Source organism: Schistocerca cancellata, chromosome 6 (assembly GCF_023864275.1).
Source record: "Schistocerca cancellata isolate TAMUIC-IGC-003103 chromosome 6, iqSchCanc2.1, whole genome shotgun sequence".
Lineage (NCBI taxonomy): Eukaryota > Metazoa > Arthropoda > Insecta > Orthoptera > Acrididae > Schistocerca > Schistocerca cancellata.
Window position 1 is genome coordinate 238,714,026 of NC_064631.1, and position 22,169 is coordinate 238,736,194.

At 41.0% G+C, this 22,169-nt stretch overlaps 1 protein-coding gene across 1 annotated transcript in view; it reads right to left on the reverse strand.

Annotated features, from left to right (window-relative positions):
* The window catches only part of LOC126191112 (mucin-5AC), a 304,373-nt gene that overhangs the window by 204,305 nt on the left and 77,899 nt on the right, over positions 1–22,169 (reverse strand). The window lies entirely within an intron of this gene.

Genomic DNA, 22,169 nt, shown 5'->3' on the forward strand with positions numbered 1-22,169 from the left:
CTTCTCTACCCCCCATCGTCATCCTTTTCCCCCCACCCCCTAGAAACACGAGCGTGCGTGCGCTCACACATACACACGCACACACAAACACACACACATGGTAGGAGATGACCACAAGATGGTCATGCGTGCCTAATATGGGCTACCTGATGCAACTGGCTGCTCGTTAATAACACATGGGAAGCTTTAGTGAGCGTCCCTATTCACTGAGGCCCTGCAGCGCCACTAGCAGGCTACGTGTAAACAGAGTGAACATTTCATGGAATATGCACGGGGCGATTGCAGCTACCTCGTGCCCTGATTAAACAGCGGATGGACCTGGCCACTTCCGATATTACGTGCAATTCACGGAGTGCAGCGTCCCCTTTCATGCCCTACTGCCACGTTTCCACGGTTTTCAATGCGTCGTACGACGTGTTCACCGGCTGATTGGCTGTTTTTATTAAAGTGGAAACCAGCATGGATTCCGAAAATACCGATCACAGGTAATTCAGCTCGCCCTCCCCATGCGGGATACCCTAACAGCGATGGGTAGAGATAACCAGTTGGATTCGATATTTGTAGGTATGCTGTTCACGTTATATGTTAATAGTTCATTCTAAGAAGATACTCGGAACAGTGCCATCCGCGCGGAGTGGCCGCGCGGTTTGAGGCACCATGTCACGTATTGCATGGCCCGTCCTGCTGGAAGTTCGAGTCCTCCCTCGGGCAAGGGTGTGTGTGTTGTTCTTAACATAAGTTAGTTTAAGTAGTGTGTAAGTCTAGGGACCGATGACCTCAGCAGTTTGGTCCCTTAGGAATTCACACACATCTGAACATTTTTGGAACAGTGTCTGGAAGGAGAGGTGTTTCAGTAGAAGTTGGAAGATCGTGTATGAGTTCCGAATGTTACCAACGTCAGTTTTCCATGCTGTTTGGTAACAGATTGATATGTTGTACTCATATTGCTGTGTAAATGTTGTTCTGTGGTTATGCACATATGCAGAGAATCTTTGTATGTACATCCTAGTAGAAGATGGTGACTAGGATATCGGCTGCTCAATTTGAAGCAAACAGCAGTACAACTTCAGCCATAAATTTTGAACACTTTACTGAGCTACCGGTTTTGATGTTACATTACATCGTCATCAGGCCCCTGTATAAACATTAATATAATCAGTTGTAATACTGAAAAAGATAATTATCTGATTAATGGACAATAGCTTGGGATAAGTCAGTACTGCCAATGGGTTGTAATAGGTATATAGGAATCAATACAATAGGGACATTAACAAAAAATAATTGTCAAAATTCAGTTAAACCAAGGTGTCTTACTAATTTGGATGTAAGAATTAGTAAAATTGAAGTGGAATCCATATAATATATTTCACCAATGTAGATATAATAATGAGTAATATTTGAGTGGAATCCATATAATGTTAATTAAAAGTAATAGGGAACAAGAAAACATTTCCCCCCAAGTTATATAAAAAGTGTAGAATAAGAAGTGTGAACACATATAAGTTGGAAATTAACAGATGGGAAATGAAAAATCTCAGACAATGTATGGTGTTTCATCTCTGTAATAATATAATAATTTGTACTGGTTTGCCAGAGTTAACTGTAACAAACATCTTCTATGTAAAAATGCCTAAGAGACATGTAGAAGATAAATAGATAAAATCACAAATAAAATCATAACTAGGTAAAAAGTGAATTGATTAACTGAATGAATCATGCCTGGGCAGATGGATAGCAGATCAAGTTAAAACTGCTTGTATATGAAGCGACTAATCCATATTTAGGGATTAACCCCATTACAGAACATATAATAGGAGATAAGAAGGAAAATGAAGTATTCAAGTAGAATAAAAGAGTAAACCAAGAATGAGACTTCAAAGTGGTCTTATAAGGTAAAGAGAAAAACAAATTCTAAAACTAGGTAGAAAACAAGACAATCATGAAATAGGATAAGTACCTACTATAGAAATGGTCCTTTGTAAAAAGTAATATGACCTCTTCTGTGTAGATTTGTGGATAAAACGAAAAATAATGTAAAAGATGATAAAACGGTAAATACTGGGTAAAACTCTATAATGTAGATTATTTAAAGTTTTGAAAGTTAAAAAATGGATTCTTAATTGAGTATGATTAATTACATCGATAAATAAAAATGTAGTATTATGTGTAACTATAATTTATATTTGTGTGTACAGAGAAATAACATCAAGGGGAATGCAAGACGTTTCATGACATGAGAAACATGAACGTAATCATATATTAAACAACTCTGTAAAAATCATACTGTATGGATCACCAAGAGTCAAAATCGAAGTGTGTATGTCATGCAACAATGTAATAGTCTCTATGATAATGGTGGTTATGTAGGAATATTGGAAAAATGTAATGTCAATTAGAAAACTATACATGAGAAGAAATATCCTTGAATTCATCTCATTCTACATACTAAAGGAACCAAAGTGGTCAAGATGAAATGAAAGAAGTATGTGTTAGTTGAATAAGGCAATGTATATAAACTGTATTACAAATATAAATTAATCAACAGCCTATACAACAGAAATCAACGAAATGTAGTAGAGGACACAGCGATGTAACATCTCATTGAAGTTACATTCAATAAAAATAAACGGAACCTATGTATAAATAGTCTAAGTCAACAGCAAATAACGTGGGAATCGTTTACATAAATAACATGATGTAATGGAATGAATAAACTAGTCACAAAATAAGAATGTTATACACAACGCAAAATACTTAGCACATCAGTTATATCGAGCCATAGCTTATGTAAAAAAGCTAGAGGAGCATAAATTGTCTACACAAGGTGACCGTGGTCCAACAAATAATTAGAAGATTAAAGGACAACGATGAGATTATGAATGGATCATAAGTGGCAGTCTAAAACGCACAAGAACTATGTATCCACGATTATCACTAAGAGATGTGTGCCCAATGTGCTTTATGTAGTTTACTCCAAAACGTACAATTCAGATATGAAAAGGAAGAAAACGGTAAAATTAATTTTTGTATATTAAAATAACGAACAATGACTGTAATCACAAGTTTGCAGCTGATAGAAAATTAACAGCCACGGATTCAAGAATCCCATTTTGTTCATCACAGTCTGACAGATATAAAAACTCATTTTCCTACTGTGTGACTAGCAGGTTAACAAAAATTGCCTTAAAACCTGAAGAGAAAGAATATCAAAAGCTTGTGCCTAGGGACATAGCATTCAGTACTGGGTTTCAACCAAAAATAGATGACCACAAACATTCAAGGATTACTATGAAAAATTCTGATCTATTAAATGATATTTCTCTTTAGCATTACATAACCAAACAAAAGGTTTTCTCTAATATGGATTACATTGGCCAGATTTCTGCCGAGATCGCTTATATATTTCGCAAAATAAATATTAGCATAAGTTTGGAAATAATAACACACCGTTCAAGTTACTGACACGCTCAAAAGAACATGCTGACTCGTTTCAGAAACCAGGTGTGTATAAGATTACCCGTGACGACTGCGACAGTATGTACATCGGGTGGACTGGTGGAGCCTTTAGAGAAAGTTACGAAGAGCACACAACATTTTGCGCTATTAAGCATTCAAAGAGCATTTAAAAACAGAGATACATACTGTCACAAGCTTCGATGAGAATCTCAATGTACTATATTTTACAGATAATGGGGGTACAATGGACCTTTTTTAGAATCAAGAAATTTGTAACTACTCATATAGAAAACCCATGAACTTATTAAATGGGCACACTGAATCGAAAAAAGGATTGTTTTTCAACTGTTTTCGAAATTTTTGTGTACGTAATTTTTAACTGTTCCTCAACTAATTTTTAATTTTTCCACACATGTTACCTAATTTTTCAGAGTATTTTACTGGTGGTAAGTTTATTACTTTCTGACATTAGGATACTGTAATGTTTACTTCTGCATTCACATTTACTATAAATCTTCTTTTTTATCTTTGTAGATGTACTGTTATTTTGCTCTTGGTAATCCAAAAGGGGTAACTGTAATATTAATGCATAGACCACTCATAACAAATGCATGTGTATAACTGTTTCGAATTTCCGCTGCAGATTATTATGACATCGCCGATAAGTAAACAATGTTTTTACCTCATTTTTCGAACACATTGTTTAACTAATACAGTTATAACACGTTTGCACCTGCCTCACATTAAGCGGCGACGAACTGTCTGTACGTTACTGTAACAACCACAGACTTATATTTTGATACTCATCAGCGATGCTTCTCTGTAACTATTACGGGTTTGCACTTCTTAAGCTGTTATATTTCATTCTCTATGTTACTTTTCTTTATTTATCCGTGGTTATGTACCTTATTTTACCTTTTTAACGTTTATTCTGCTTTTTATTCCTTCTTTCATTATGGCATTTCTAACAGATTTAAACGACTTCGTCGTTTCTCTTGATGGTTTACCATCGATTTTATATTTTTATAAATACTTTAGGTACACGTTATTCTAAGTAATATAAAGTTTTGCACGTTCAAGAGAAACTGTCACTAGTTTATTAGTGTTGGGTTTTACCTCCGTTATTGAATTTACAATATTTTTGGAGATTGCAAAAGTAACTCCCAGATGTGTTGTATTATTAAGTATTCTTTTGCAAGTTTCAGATTGCCTAAATCCATAGTGTTATTGTCCGTCATTCGTGTTTCTTGAAGTGCGAAAGTTTGAATCTTCTGTCCTTTTAATGTATTACCTCAATTTATGAAGTTTACTTGGTTGGAAAAGTGTATGTTAAGTGTTGAAAAAATGTACTTGTTCTGGTTTTAAGTTGTCCAGAGGAATGAGACTTCCTCTGCTGAATTATACTGCATTTTAACCTGGCTGCCCCAGAGTCCGAATGACCAGTTGTACCAGTGATACCGACAGTGGATTGACCATCTGGGGTGATATTGTGATTATCAAAATGCTCCATGATGATTGTACTGTAATCATATGGGGTTGAGCAGCAGACTCACTGAGTGAACTCAGAGTGTTAACACTGGAAGGTGTAGTTCCAGAACATAAGTTTCAGCCGCGCCACCGGTTAAGAGACACTGACCACTTTGCCGCTTGCTACAAGACAGATGTAAATTGGATTTGGTTTTGTTTTGCCTTGGTCCTGGACTGCTTATTCTGTATTCGCAGCTGTCTACCATATCCGATGGAAAGTTCACTATCCGTCACCTGTGACCCGCCCAACACCCTAGGCAAGGTCAGCTTCTTAGCTTTTAGTTACAAAGTCTCGAAGCGTGGAACAAATTATTTCATTCTTACAGAGGCCACACGCCATACGTCATTTGAGATTTGTCATTTACTTGTGGTTAAATTCCAACGGACACTTGTTGACTCTTGTTATTCTGTACCTTTTATGACTTGGATTCAGTGAATACTTGTGCTCTACTAATTTTGTGTTACTAATTCATTTCAGTGTTACTAATTATTTCATCCACACTGGTGACAAACCTTGATTTGAGTTTTGCGACTTATTTTCTCTTAACCTCTATATTATATTGATTCACATATACCTATTATATGACCCACTGGCGACACTTCTGATTGTAGCGATTATCGGCGGCCTGATGACCTAACTACCTGTCACCATCAAGTGCAGTATGATTTGTGAACCAACTGAGGCGTGTGACATCCTCCAGTGAATTACAATTTTTCCACGGGTGGTTGAAGTAAATTGCTGCAGACTGTGCCTCCCGTCTTGCCGACGCGGTGAGAAACCAGCTGACTTACAAAGATTCTGTGAGAGGTTTTTGCCTTAACCGACTGCAGAAGTAAGCAATATATGTTAGCTTCATGTATATTTCCATACTCAGGGAATGCAAGTGAAGCTAATTGTGAAGTTAGTTGTGGTGGAAGTACTTGCGGCTCTTAAAACCACTTCCATGGTTCGTAACGCACCAAGAATTAGGCTATAAAGTCGTTAACATCCGAAAATACTCATCAAACGTGCCCTAACGTAAATACAAATGCACATACACGCGTCATCTAAAGGTGTTTCCTAAGAGTAACGCTGCCCTGAGTTGTAAAATGTAAACTTCCACGCTCGGAAATGTTACGATTAATAAATTATTATTATTATTATTATTATGCCGTGCTTTAAGGGATCTCACAGTCAATGAAAATCGTAATCGCATATCAGTCTTTTCTGCAGGAATTCTCAGTACCTCAAACATTGCTTCACCCTCCACTCCCCTAGTTAGCGAAACGCTTGAAATTGTTCCATGTCACGTGTTCCCATAATTATAAATGGAAACAATCTCATCTTAGAGCTGTCTAAATGCGTCTAGCGGCGCTCCCCTTCATATAAACAATTTCTGACGCCCACCACTCCAGCAGAAGCTGTTTCCTGAATACATTTCCTCATCTACATCTCATGCGCTGCACTTAATTTCTCTAACTGTAAGCTCCCGTTGCGATCTTCCACATCGTACACCCGTCTAATCGGGGTCGCTTTCTGTTCATTGAAATCAATATACCGGAATAATTTTTCTGTGACCAACACAGAAGATATTCCAAGCTTTGCTACCACTGTATTCGTGACTGTCTTGGCGTCTTAACATTTTCCACTGACAGCGCACAGTTTAATATCTTATCATAATTGTCATCGTTATTGGCTTCCCCTAATGCCCCTGTTGCTCTCTTGGTATTGCAGCTGCGTCAGCGTAAATGAGTAATAGAATCAGCAGAATTAAGCATAATGACCTTCATACTTCCCTAACATTTAAAGCAACCTTAAGATCGTCTCAAGATCATCGATAAATTAGGGCACTAAATTGTGCATCTTTGACATAGTATGATGTGTATCGGCACCAATGACGTTACTGTTACGGTAAAGACGACTCATTATTTGTTGATATACGGCTGAGGAGAGAATACAGCCGCTGAAACCTCCTGGCAGATTAAAACTGTGTGCCGGACCGAGATTCGAACCCGGGAAATTTGCTTTTAGCGATAGAGCACTTGCCCGCGAAAGGCAAAGGTTCGGTGTTCGAGTCTCGGTCCAGAACACAGTTTTAATCTGACAGGAAGTTTCATATCAGCGCACACTCCGCTCCTGAGTGAAAATCTCATTCTGAATACAGCCGCTGTTTGCCTGCCCCCAAAACAAGCATTCAAATAATAGTTCAGAAGAAAATTTATAATTTCGAGAAGATTTTGTGTAGACAGTGTTGACTGTAATGCTCACTTCGAAATTCTGAATATATCGGGGATAAAATACAGGGAATAAAGTGACCTCTAACTAGCAAAGAAACCAAATTGCAGTTATAATGGTCGAAGCACATGAAATGGAAGCAGTAGCTGAGGAGCGAGTGAGGCAGGGCTGTAGCCTATCCCCTATGTTACTTAATTTGTACACTGAGCTGGTAATAAAGGAAACTAAAGAGAAGTTTGGGAAAGGAATTACAGAAGAAAAAATAAAAAAAACGCTGAGGTTTGGCGATGGCATTGTAGATGTCAGAGAAGGGAAAGTACTAAAAAGACAAGTTGAATGGCCAGTACTTTGAAGAGATTGTAACATGAATATCAATGAGATAAAAACAAGCATGTTGGAATGTAACCGAATAAAATGGGAGACTGAGAAAAGGAAATGAGGCACTAAACATAGTATAGGAGTTTGGCTACTCGAACAACAACAAAAACTGACAATGGCAAAAGTAGAAATGGCATAAAATTCAGACTGGCAGTACTAAGAAAAGCGTTTCTGAAAAAGAGAAACTAGTTGCCATCGAGATGTTAGGAAGAATTCGTCTGGAGTGTTGACGTGTATGGAAATGAAACATGAATGTTAAACAGCTCAGGCAAAAAGTGAGCAGAAGCTTTTGAAATATGGTGCTACAGAAGTGTGCTGATGATTAGATGATTATATCGGATAAACATGAGAAGTTCTGAATGGAACTGGGGAAAGAAAATATTTACGGCACTTACGCATAAGAGACGGGTCAGTTACGGTTAATAGGACACCACCTGAGGCATCGAGGAATCGTAAATTTCGTAATGTACGTAATTGTCGAAGATATAAGTTGCATAGCCAGACCAAAGCTTGACTACAGTAAGGAGATAAAAATAGATGTATGTTGCAATATTTACGCATAGAGGAATAGGCTTACACAACACATTAGCATGGACAGAGGGCCCATGCCAGTTTTCGGTTTGAAGACAACAACAACAAAATAACAGAGGGAAGAGGCCCCAAAGATTCCTGCTGGAGTTGGTGTGCTATTAAACGAGGAAGTGAGATGACAGCGGGACCGGTTTCTGGCTGGTAATAAGCGGCAGGTGAACTGCCAGGTTACGCAACAGCACGGGCTTGTAGGTGACCCGTCGCCGTAGAGGGCAATCTCACTGATCGTACCTGTAGGGTCGGCAAATTAACGTCGAGGCCCGCTGTTCCTGGCTTTCGCTCTGCTGTTCCAAACGAGGCCAGCTGGAATATTTTAAATAATAGGTCCTACCGATTAGGAAGAAGTGGTAAGATGTCTCATACGAGAAAGTAAAACAAAAATCACTTGTGGATAGTAAATATGAATTTTTAATCGGACGAGGGAGTCCGAGAGCTTTCTAAGACAGTGAGATTCGCGTAGTAGGATGACTGAAGTCCAGCGCGGTAGACACAATTGGATGATACAGTTATTATAACGTCATATGGTACCGTTTTCGTAAAACGCACAGGGTTTCAACTCTCTTTACTCAAACGTCACACAACTAAATGCGCGTGAGCTGAAATTTCCTCAAGTTGATCGTATCATACAGTTTTATTAGTCCTATTTAGTTTGAGCGTCTTTTATTGCCTACGTACGTATGCTTGTTGTTCGGTAAAGAAATTTCAGTCCTGGGGCTAGGAACACACCTTATAGCGAGAAAGATTGGGGAGGATGCATAATACATATTTCTTATAAATAAAAGGAAGCAGTACCGCATAGCAGAAGGCATATTAATGAGCTGCTAAACGTCGAAGTGGTGAAGACGTTACAGAAGCCAACAAAATTGGGTTGGATGACAAAAATGATGCCGTCAATAATTGATGTAGACGAAAAATTTTTTATGTAATATATCAGAAACGGAACGAAGTAAACGGAGAAAAAAATACTGTACGTCTACACACAACACGTAAGCGAAACGTGGACTGAGGGAAAATCAGACAAAAAGTACACATTTTAAATGTCATACTCTAGAAGTATGATAATTGTGCGAATAATATACGATAGGATGGTGTGCTAGCAAAAACTAGTGAGAAAAGTTTATGAAAAATAGTCACCATGACGCTTGTTTTCGAAATACCAACATATTAGTGTTAAGTCCGATAAGACATTCAGGAATACTTCGCTAGGTACCGTCAGGAACAACCAAGGGTGCAAATTATGGGGCCAACAAAGAAAGGCGCATGTATACCGATAATCGAAAATGGTGAGCAAAGTAAGTGCATAAAGTTAGAAGAGACGGAGAACATTGATACTCAATGGAAATATTGTAACTTAAAAAGAAAAGAAAGCTGATCAGAGAGGGAGTAACATCTAGGACTGAGCCAAAGCTCACGCTCTGAATGAAGTTTATGTGTAATGGTTAGACTGGACTTATTTTTTTCTTTCGTGTTATCAGTCTTCAGACTGGTTTGATGCACCCTGCCACGAATTCCTCTCCTGTGCTAAACTTTTCATCTCAGAGGACTGATTGCAAACTACGTTCTTAATTATTTCCTGGACGTTTTCTAATCTCTGTCTTCCTCGACATTTTTTACTCTCTAATACCATAGATGCAACTCTCTGAAGTCTTATTAGAAGTAGTGTCATCATGTTCCTTCTTGTCAATGGTTTCCTTATATTCCTTTCCCCCTCCTCGTTGCTTAATTTATCAGTGCACCTGATTTTCAATCACATATCAAATGCTTTGATTCTCTTACGTTTCAGTTTTTCCGCAGCCCGTTTCACTACCACACAATGCTGTGCTCCAAGCGTACGTTATCAGAAACTTCCTCAAACTAAAGCTTATGGGTGATACTAGTAGACGTCTTTTGGTGAGGAATACCCTTTTAGGCAGTGCTAGTCTGCTTTTTATGTCCACCTTGCCCCGTCCATACAGGGTTAATTTTCTGCAAAAGTAGCAGAATTTCTTAACTACTTCTTCGTGATGTCTGTTCTGATATTAAATTTCTCGCTCTTCTCATTTCTGCTACTTCTCATTAATCTGTATTTCTCTGGTTTATTATCAAACCGTATTTTGTTCTCATTAAACTGTTCATTGTAGTCAACAGATTCTGTAATTCTTCACTTTCATTTAGGATAGCAATGTCATCAGTGAATATTATCATTGATATCGCTTCACGTAAGTTTTTTTCCAGTCTTGAACCTTTATTTGTATCCGTCATTGCTTCTTAGATGTTATATATTGAACAGTAGGGGTAAAAGACTACAATCGTGTCTTACATCCTTTTTAATTCGAGCACTTCGTTCTTGGTCTTTCATTGTTATTGTTCCCTTCAGGCTCTTGTACATATTGTGAATTGGAAGGAAAATCAGCATTGGCCGTATTTTGTTGTTTTATTGTCAGGAAAATCGATTTTCGGTTACTTAGTGACCTTCCTCAGTGCTGTAATGTGCAATTAAAATTGGTAGGCACTGGTACCAAGCTATAACCACAAGCTTAGAGCGATCACATAAACTGAGGATCGCTCTACGCTTGTGGTTATAGCTTGATATCAGTGCCTACCAATTTTAATTGCACATTACAGCACTGAGGATGGCCACTGAGTGACCGAAAATCGATTTTACTGACAATAAAACAAGAAAATACGGCCAATGCTGATTTTTCCTTCCAATTCAATCCACTATTTGGTCGTGGTGCACACACCACGCCATGGAGTCGCCAATCAATATTGTGAATTATCCGTATTCCCCTATAACTTACACCTACTCACATCCTGCACCATTTTACATTATTAAACGCTTTTTCCAGGTCGACAAATCCTGTGAACTGTCTCGGTTTTTCTTAAGTCTTGCTTCAATTATCAACCGCAACGTCAGAACTGCATCTCTGCTGCCTTTACTTTACCCTGCATTGATGTCTGATTCGTAAGGAAGGATGTCTTAGTGACCACAGAACGTCTGCTGTCAGAGTTTCGCTTCCGGTTCGGCCGAGTGTCTCCCACCGGCTGTGGCCAGTGGAGCGAGCCGACCTTCTGCAGCGCAGCTGGACGCCGTTGCAGTAACCTCGGCTGTCCGTAGCCAGCCGTTTCTAAAGAGGCGGGAGAAACTCCCAGAGCGGAGAGCCCGTGCGATCGTAAACCGCCGCCACTGCTATAGCGCGCGGCTGCAGCTCACGAGAGGAGTGAGGCAGGCGAGGCGAGTGTAAACGGGAGACGCGCCGCCCGCGGCTGTGTGGCGCAAGCAAGGCCGGCCCGTGACCTGGAAGGGGCAGCGAAAGGAGCCACTCTCTCCAGCAGACGCCCGCTGCAGAGGCGCGCTAACCGTAACGCCACCTCTGCCTCTTACGTGGCTCCAAGCTTACGGCTGCTGGTCCTTTCTTTGTGTGCTGTCTACTTCTTTCCTCTTCTTCTCGCCCCTCTTATACTTGCCTCCCGCTTCTATACCTCGAGTCACTACATTCTGGGCACGAGCCACCAGTATTACCACTCCCCTTCCTCTTACGCTCATCCAGTCGACTCCCTTTCGGCACAACTTACCTGACTACCGAATTACAGGACAATTCCCGATGAGGTAGAAATTAAATTCGATATACACTCTCAAAAAAAGTTAAGCATCCAGAAGGTGAGCAAAAAGCGGAGTGAAGCTTCACGGGTTCACAGAATATGTGATGTTACATCTACATACATCCGCAATCCACCATACGGTGCGTGGCGGAGGGTACCTCGTACCACAACTAGCACCTCCTCTCCCTGTTCCACTCCCAAACAGAACGAGGGAAAAATGACTGACTATATGCCTCTGTACGAGCCCTCATCTCTCTTATCTTATCTTTGTGGTCTTTCCGCGAAATATAAGTTGGTGGCAGTAAAATTGTACTGCAGTCAGCCTCAAATGCTGGTTCTCTAAATTTTGCTAGGTAGCGATTCACGAAAAGAACGCCTCCTTTCCTCCAGAGACTCCCACCCGAGTTCCTGAAGCATTCCCGTAACACTTGTGTGATGATCAAACCTACCAGTAACAAATCTAGCAGCCCGCCTCTGAATTGCTTCTATGTCCTCCCTCAATCCGACCTGATGGGGATCCCAAAAGCTCGGGCAGTACTCAAGAATAGGTCGTATTAGTGTTTTATAAGTGGTCTCCTTTATAGATGAACCACATCTTCCCAAAATTCTACCAATGAACCGAAGACGACTATCTTCCCCACAACTGCCATTACATGCTTGTCCCACTTCATACGGCTCTGCAATTTTAAGCCCAAATATTTAATCGGCGTGACTGTGTCAAGCGCTTCATTAACAATGGAGTATTCAAACATTACAGGATTCTTTTTCCGATTCATCTGCATTAATTTACATTTATCTGTATTTAGAGTTAGCTGTTATTCTTTACACCAATCAAAAATCCTGTCCAAGTCATCTTGTACCCTCCTTCAGTCACTCAACGACGACACCTTCCCGTACACCACAGCATCATCAGCAAACAGCTGCACATTGCTACCCACTCTATCCAAAAGATCATTCATGTAGATAGAAAACAACATCGGACCTACCCTCACCTCCGATGAACACTCACCATCGAGGACAACGTATTGGGTTCTATTACTTCAGAAGTGTTATTTCGGTGATTGCAAAATGATGGAGACAAGAAGTTGGTAGCGTGAAACCACTCATCAGTATGACGTTTCACCCCTTCTGTCCTCGATGCATGCACTGATTCTGTTGGGAAATGCCATAGTGGAGTGCTATACTCTCCTGCGGGAAGCTGGCTCAAAACTGTTGTAACTGGTACTTGATGTGCAGAATACTGACACTGGAACGGGCGCCTGAGCTGATCCCATGTACATTTTACCAGGACAGGTAGGGTGATCTCGCTAACCAGAGCGCCTCAGTATCACGCAGACAATTCATAGACTCACGTGCCGTGTGTGGACGAGAATTGTCATTAGCCACGCGAAAAACCGATCTGCTAAAACAAATACCGGTATTTCAGGTCAGAATAACCAATATTTTTCGGTATTTGTTTGGTCTCGATAATAACAGTTGTTTTTTTAATTTTTTACAAACATCAGAGTAAAAACACCGAAATATCAATTAGCCGTAGCAGTAGCGCGAAAATTTTTCGTTTCCAAATAATTTTTTTAAAAAATTGAGTAAATTTTGTACTTAAATTAGCATTACTTTAAAATATTGCGTTTTTATAGAAAACAGGAAGAGCGATCGGCGTTATTTTAATAACAAATCCGACAGAATCTAGCAACAAGTACACGACGTAGAAATTGGTACAGAATTGCTAAGGCAATAATGTATCTCTTGCCGCCTGTCGTGACCTAAGGTAAGTGTGTACTTCCAGTGGACAAGACTTGCCCTCAACCGGTTTGTACGGTAGTTTCTCGCTGAGATCGTCGGACATCCGTTGGGTTGCAGAATCGTGCCAACCCCAGTCTCGAAATATTTTTGCAATGTGACGTAGTAATGAAGTACAATACTTAATTTGCTTTAAAAGATTAAAGATCTTTTTTCCAGGGGAAGGAAGTTATGGTGACAGTAATGGACTTAACGACAGTTCTTTCAAAGTGCACAATAACACAATAAAAATAGTAAGTAGCTGATTTGCTGTCTGTATCTACATGATATGCCTTCATCTGCTTGTAGGCCTTGAAAACAAATTAGCAAGAAAAACAGAGTTCTTCACCCTCAGTTTTCATCATCTTGCACTGACTATTCGTAGTGTCCGAGCAGTGGTATGATCAATGATTATAACAAGATTTTTGAGCAAAGCTCGCAAAAATTAGAATGAATAGAATACTGGAGATTCTTTGTTGTATTTAACCACTTATCACTTTTCGAGAAAAGCAGGGGGCTGTGGACGGACTATCTTTTGTTTCACTTGCCTGTTCGATTTCGTATTTTAATCTGAAATTGAGTCAAAATTTCTAAATCTTGCTCTACTTTCTACTTTTATTACAGAAAAAAACAGAACTAAAAAACTGAGGATCGGTTATTTCAGAAAGCAATTATTTTGAGCGGTTTTAAGTCAGCTGAAACTGAAAGCCAGTTGTTTCAGCGATAACTGCCATCCCTGATTGTCATGTTTAAATATGGCACCCCAGTACTGTCGCACGAAGTAATACATTAATACCCAGAATGTCCGTGACGTAACACTGTGTCGCCAGAGTTCCCTCTAACTATCGGCCATGACCTTGTCACACCCGATGGCCAGGAGTAAAACAGCTCGGCCTCTCCGAACCGTTAGAAAAATGTGACATCACCTCAGGTCCTCCACATTCTTCCAGATGATGGTCATCCGGCGTAGTATAGAACTGTGATTTATCGCTGAACACAAAACGGCGCTATTTATCAGCAGCCCATGCTTTCCGGTCACGACTCCACACACACACAGTCGTTGTGTTATGGCGTTAACGCTTGTTACAGTAATTCCCTAGTCCTGCTGCTTCTAGTCTGCGACCAGTGTTGTGGGATGATACAGAATGATAAGGGGCGGTAGGCGCAGATGCCCTTGGTGCACGATAAGGTCATCTTACATTTTGTTGCTCAGATGTGATCGAATGGAGCCTTGACAGCGAATAGGCCTGCCCTGACGTTACATTGCAGGGAACTGTAACATACGAATGCCTCACAAATCTGGGTACTGCACAATTTGAACAGCCGCTCTAATGGAGATCTACAGTGCGGCTCTTTCCAGCCCCTGTCAGGTGCTGATAACGCTGTCTCACAAGAGTACGTGATATCTTAATATCGTTGATAGTGATCACTCAACATATGACTTTTCACATCCATTTTATACCCTACTAGGTCTAGTGACAACACTAAACACTAACAACACTAACGAAATCTGGTGACCGTCTTCCTAGGCATAGAAAATTGTAACATTAGTTAGTTATATACTTAACCACTGCGTGTATGAGTTCCGTCCATGCTTTCTGGGTGCTTCACATTTTTGGAAGTTTTTTGTACAGGATGTAAGAGGACCACTCCAGGATGAACGATGTACATATACAGGTTAATAACGTTCTTACTCTTTCCGTGCATAAGCAAGCGACAGGAATGCTTAACGGCCGTGACCTAAGTCATCGTTCCACAGTCTTAAAGCCGGCCGTAGTGGACGCGCGGTTCTAGGCGCTACAGCCTGGAACAGCGCGACCGCTACGGTCGCAGGTTCGAATCCGGCCTCGGGCATGGATGTGTGTGATGTCCTTAGGTTACTTAGGTTTAAGTAGTTCTAAGTTCTAGGGGACTGATGACCTCAGAAGTTAAGTCCCATAGTGCTCAGAGCCATTTGAACCATTTGAACCACAGTCTTAAGGCTACCTCTTCCGTGGCACTACCGATACTAAAGATGCTATAATGCTACAGTTCAAGACAACAGTCTGAAACAGAGGGAATGGTTGCTGCTCTGCTACTGAAAGTAACACCGTTCTGACAGAGCTTGATATTTATTACTTCGCATGACTACAATCTTCTCATACCGATATGGTACAAACATTAAAATTTCTCTCAGCCACTTCGTGCAGGTCTGGCTACTGATTTCTCCTGAGTACAAAGATATTTTGTCCATAAAGTTTCTTGTTTGTCGGGGTCCACAGCCTCTGAACACTTCATAAAAGAAAACATGGTCCATAATCGTCTGTAATGTAGACAGTCTTCATTTACATCGCGCGAGTAACTAATTTCGACGACTTGTCATGTGCAATATTACGAATGTAATACTAATATTACACATGTGTTTGTGCGAGGTGGCGCAGTGGTTAGCACACTGGGCCCGTACTCGGTAGGACGACGGTTCCTCCGAAAGGGCACAGCCGCTTTCCTTCTCCATCCTTCCGTAATTCAAATAGTTCAAAGGGCTCTGAGCACTATGGGACTTAACATCTGAGGTCATCAGTACTCTAGACTTAGAACTACTTAAACCTAACTAACCTAAGGACGTCACACACATCCATGCCCGAGGCAGGATTCGAACCTGCGACCGTAGCAGCAGCGCGGTTCCGGACTGAAGCGCCTAGAACCGATCGGCCACAGCGGCTGGCTCCTTCCGTAATCCGAGCTTTTGATCCGTCGCTATTGACCTCGTTTTCGGTGGGACTTTAAACACCAATCTTCTTTCCCCTCCATATGCTTGAAAATGACAAGTCCTCGAAATCAACTACTCACACGATTTAAATAAAGATCGTCTACAATACATCCGACTACGGAACTGTTTTCTTTAATTTAGATATCTTGGCCATCGCGAAAACCGCTCTGTTCAACTTCATATATTACGATACGTTCTCCACCATTATCCATCGCACGATATAATAATTCAACGATTAATATTTGTGATTCACTTCATAGTTCTATGCAAATATTTTACCAGCAACTCTTGAGAGTTTTGAAATATGACTTTAAGCGCAATTTTAATTAAATTGCAGTCGACGATTATATTGCTTCTCCTTAGTAATCTGTTCCGCCCAGACGAAGTTTAACGTGGTAATTTTTCTACGGCACCAGTTCAACCTATTCGGTATTTTAGGACTGCGTAAACTCTAAAAATTTAATGAAGCGATAGCTGAATGAAGATAGTTTAAAATGTGTGCATGTAAGTAAGCTCATGTGTATGTCGATAGTTAAAGCAAATTCATCAGGCTGCAACCACTTGAGGGTTAAGACTTTCATAGATGCACAGGTAAGGAGTGGACAACCTTTTGTTAAAAAAAGAGAATAGAAGGTAGGAAGGTTAGTGCTTAAAGATCGATCGACAACGAGGTCAGAGAAAATAATTTTTGGGTCATTAGTCTTCAGACAGTGTTGATGTGGCCCACCACGGCATTCTGTTCTGTACCGAAAGTTTCATATTGAAGTAGCACATCTAACATCCTTCGTTATTTGTTGGATGTATTCAAATCTCTGTGTTCCTCAAAATTTGTTGTCCTCTACGGGTTCCTCTCATGTCAAGGAAGCTGTTTCCTGATATCTTAACACATATCCTACCATCCTGTCCCTTCTTGTCTTTTTTCACATATTCCTCTTCTCTCTGATTCTGCCCATTCCACGTAGTTTTCAGGATGTTTCTGTAACAGCTTATTTCGGACATTTCGATTCTCTTCTATCCGGCCTTTCTCAGTGATCATGTTTTACTTCCATTTATTCTGTGCTCAGACATTTTTTCAAACTAAGGCCTACTTTTGATACAAACAGACTCCTTTTATCAGGCCCTGATGCGCCTTGGCATTGAAAGCAGTTTTTAAGCTCACGTTGTGTCACTGGCAGCAGTGTCATGCCTTACACGCGTTCACTCGATATCTCACATTTTACGAGACAAATCCAGGCACCTATGGACAGACTCCGAGCACAAAGGGTGATTACACCAATCTCTTCTACTCCTGGCTGTCGAGAAATTGAATGCCCCGCCCCCCCTGTTTGTGTGCCGATTTTGATGCAGGAAACTTTAAGGTAGCAGTTGAGTCTTAGGAAACTCACCATCCCGAATATGTTTTCCATACTTAAAGAAGGCGAATGAACCGAAAATTCACTCATCTGATACCTACTTTAAAGCTTGCGCTAGATTCGGGGTCGCAGAGTTGCCTAATACTCTAATATCTTTCAGGCTTTATCGCTATAAAAGATTAGATTTTATCATTCTTTGTGCCTCACCTATTTTTTGGCGATACGTACAGAGCATTAAAATAACTGTCGTATATTCTTACAGAAGGAAATATTCTATTCACATATACTGGGAAAAACAGTTTGAGACATGGACCATTTTACAAGTCGAGAATCGTAAGTATTCAGTGGTGTAGGCTGTCTGTATTCTTATTGGTTGTATTTTCCCCTGTATTTTGGCCGTTGTCACGTTATGAGACAAATCACATAAAACTGTTTTGTAATTCAGCCATTCGCTATACATCGTTTTGAGATTGTGTTGGCACCAGAACAAAATTACTGATTCCATGATAACATCGTAAACAGTAAAAGAGAGTTTATTTCACACGGGAAATGACAGATACGATATTCTGCTAGTTTTACCCAAGCTCGTTAAGCGAAAGACAAAGGCCGTTTACGCTGAATGACATCCTCGACGAGGGATTTCATCTGGAAAAAAGTGTTCATCAGGTTCTCTCAGTGTCTTACAGGCACGCAATCATTTGCAACAACGATCAGGGAACGTGACAGTTCTCGTAAACTTCACATCGCGTGTCGAGGCTAGATGATGATTCTGAAAGAAACATGCCAACTATTGGACCTGCGATGATATAACTCACGCTCTCGCGACGTCAGCTACGAACGGCCATTTACATTATCTGTGCGTTTGCGTACTCTGAGGTCAGAAGAGAAGCTTATCAAATTGCAGTTCTAAAATAAATCGGTGAAGATCTGTAATTCACAGCTTGCATTTACGGATGAGGTGTAATGACACAGAGTAGCAGAACAAATTATCACAATAACGAAGTGTGGGAAGAAACAAATCCTCAAATGACCCAGGGATCTGGACAGCAGTAAGGGGCGGAATTATTTATAACGCCGCACACCAGACAAATTAACAGGCTCTGCTTATGATTAGTTCCTGCGTCGCAAATTACCACGTTATTGGCGAACGTTAATCTCGCAGAAAGACAACGGACGTATTTCATGCACAAAATGACACCAACGTATTTTCTACCCTCGTGCGGCAGTACCGAAGAATTGTTTAGAAGGTGATGGATTTGTCAAGGAAGTCCAGTATCTCCTATTCAGCTTCCTGTAATCACTTGTGTTTCACTAATTGTGGCGCTGGTATAATCCAAAACTGTCGATAAAGCGCACACGATACATGAGGGTGTAGCCCAAGCATGTAATCAAATTCAGGACCAGCCAGGTTTATTTACAAGAGTTCATGATTTTTTGAGGGTGAGGGGGGATAGACGAGTAAGAGAGGCAACTACATTCAGGAGTCTTATAATGTCAAGACAGATTGCTATCATAGGACAGAGTGGCCGATATTCCAAGAAGTATGCTTCCGGACATGTTGTAGGATATTTTTCTGAATTTGACCAGTGCTGTCTCCCATAAGAAATAGCAAATTTCTTAAACTTCTTGTGTAAGAACTGATGAAGGAGATGCTATCATGATAATTATCTAGACAACGTTATCATAATAGGGCCATCACATAGAAGCATCTGTTCGAGTTACAAGATGCCAATGGGTTTGGTAATGTGGGCCTTAACCCAAGATTAATTTTTGCCCCGGAATGACTCTCGACACAGAATGACCCGTAAGAAACACTACTGAAACCTATGTGCAACAGACTATCTAAAGCTTATTAATGTTTCCTGACCCTAGTAGTGAGACCCAAATTGGCAACTTCTGATAAAACAATAACATGTAATGTCCCACAAAAATCATTAAATGAACTGGTTATTTTTTTATTAAAATAAGAAACGCTGTTCATTGAAACTACCAATTTATTAAAAACTAATCGTACATAAAATATGATGTTCATTGTAAACAATATAGAAAGGAGAGCTTCTGTAAAGTTTGGAAGGTAGGAGACGAGATACTGGCAGAAGTAAAGCTGTGAGACCGAGCGTGAGTCGTGCTTCGGTAGCTCAGATGGTAGAGCACTTGCCCGCGAAAGGCAAAGGTCCCGAGTTCGAGTCTCGGTCGGGCACACAGTTTTAATCTGCCAGGAAGTTTCATATCAGCACACACTCCGCTGCAGAGTGAAAATCTCATTCTGGAATATAGAAAAGATACCACAACACGTGCAGATGAGTTACCTGAAAAGTAATACTCAGTTCAAGACATTACATGAAGGGATGTGATTTTCTGTGCGACGTTTCCCCCTTGTGTAACAACGATAACGCTCTTTGACTGGCTGTCTGACGTGTCAGTGATAGTCAACCACAAAACTGAACAGCTCTAAAAGATGCATTAATTGACTGACTGCTCCGGAAGTTGAAAGAACGTGCCACTGAGGGTGTGAAGCGAGACGAGAAATTTGCTATCTGCCGGAGCCTCATAGATGCTCACCATAGACGGTTGCCCGTCGTGGGTGAATACCATTCTCAATGCTGTGAAGAATCTGAAAGCCCGCGCCCAGGACGTCAGTGTCAAGTTCTAACGTTGGACGTCACCTCAATCGCCACCCGCGGATCCAACTCTCCAAGATTAACACCACGTCGTCTCCGAACTAAATGTTCACCTTGGAGTTCCAGAAACAACGCCAAAGAGTGCATCACATCATCCCCGATCGAACTCCTCACTCCTATGCCCCGAAGAGATCTCTCGATCTCCCTCTGAAGTCTCCACTTCCGAAAAAGCTTACTTCACATGGAGCGCCACTGACACTCGTCATACCAACTGCACGAAGCAAGATTACTCCGTGCCAATCGCGTAATCAAAAACAGCCCCACCCTTTCCCTCCAGGAGGCGACCAAAAGACACTCCGACAGTAGTAAGGCTTGCTGCCAAAAGTTACCGACGCTACATGTACGTCCGATGTCACCGTTTGGTTCTCAATCGTGGCACTTATATTTTAGTGCTAATGGGAAATAACTTGGCATGCGAATCCAACTTGCCAAAAAATACATAGGCGAAGTCGGGACTGATCGACATTCAGTACCACAGAACTACCTCAGATTCAGAGAAGGGCGTTCTACTATTTTAGCGAATACGCTTCTCTCTCTCTCTCTCTCAAAAAAAAAAAAAAAAAAAAAATCGGCGGCCATGTGGTCCACAGATATCTTCAGATACCGAAAAGTAAACCTTATGACCGCGGACAACTTTTGAAGGCACCGACCCATTGTGCCAGAGGGCTAGAAAGTCGTAAAATCACTACGGCCAGCGTCCGAGAGAATACGCCGGCTGACTTCAGCAGCACGGCACTGTTGGACACTTGGTGCTCTCCTCGGCTCTTTCACAGCCTCCTGTAACGTGTAAGCACCACGGGGCCCCATATACTCGCCGCCGTTCTGCCCGCAGCTAGCCACGTCTGCTTTCCTCCAATTAGACTCATTAAAGTAGCCCTGGGGGAAGACTCTGAGTAGCGCGTTTCTCTCCACGTAAAGGCGGTACTGACAACTCAAAACCTTTGTCAACAGAAGACGAGACCCGTCATCACTTACGACTCAGTGGAGCTAGATGCCAACGCAAACAGTACCCAATTACTACCATGCCATCTCATTAAACGTCGTGTCCGCCCCTGGCAGCTGTGTGGCCGGCGCAACGGAATGTCATATCTAACGGCCCGGGTTCGATTGCCCGGCTGGGTCGGAGATTTTCTCCGCTCGGGGACTGGTTATTGTGGGTCCTTATCATTTCATCCCTATCGGCGCGCAAGTCGCCGAAGTGGTGTCACGCGAACGGTCTACCCGAAGGGAGGCCCTAGCCACACAGCATTTCCATTTCCATTAAACGTCGTAACACTAATAATAATAATAATAATCGTAATGAAACGAAGACAAGCATTACGAATTTGCCGTCTTTCACTCTTAAAATCCAATTTAGCGAATAGTTCCATTAATGATACACAGAATTTAGTGTTAATATGAAAGGGATCACACATATCAGATGTCATCTCACGGCCATTTATAAAATGCGTTGTACACATATTTAAAGGAAATAAAACTTTAATGGGGAAGATGAACTATTGTGGCTCTTTTATTTCTATCATGATAGAATATTTTTCTGAAAAAGGGTTGTAACTTTCAGTGAAACGCAAACTGTGATAAAGCGTGTGTGAAAATTAAATGCTGCCTGCCGCACGCAGTTGGTGCTTACGCTATGAGAGAGACGGTAATCCTGGACGCTTATAGTTTACAGTGTGGTATTGGTTGTGTATTGTGTAAACTATAAAGGATAGTTCAGAGTACCTGACAGCCAATATTTCTTAAACGCTGAATCATGCCCAATAAACATATAGTTCGAAAAAAAAGTCCTTGCCCAGCCTTGTCTATGCATTTTCCCCCATTTGTATATTATACGAGATTTCGCTTGGTTCTGCATTAAA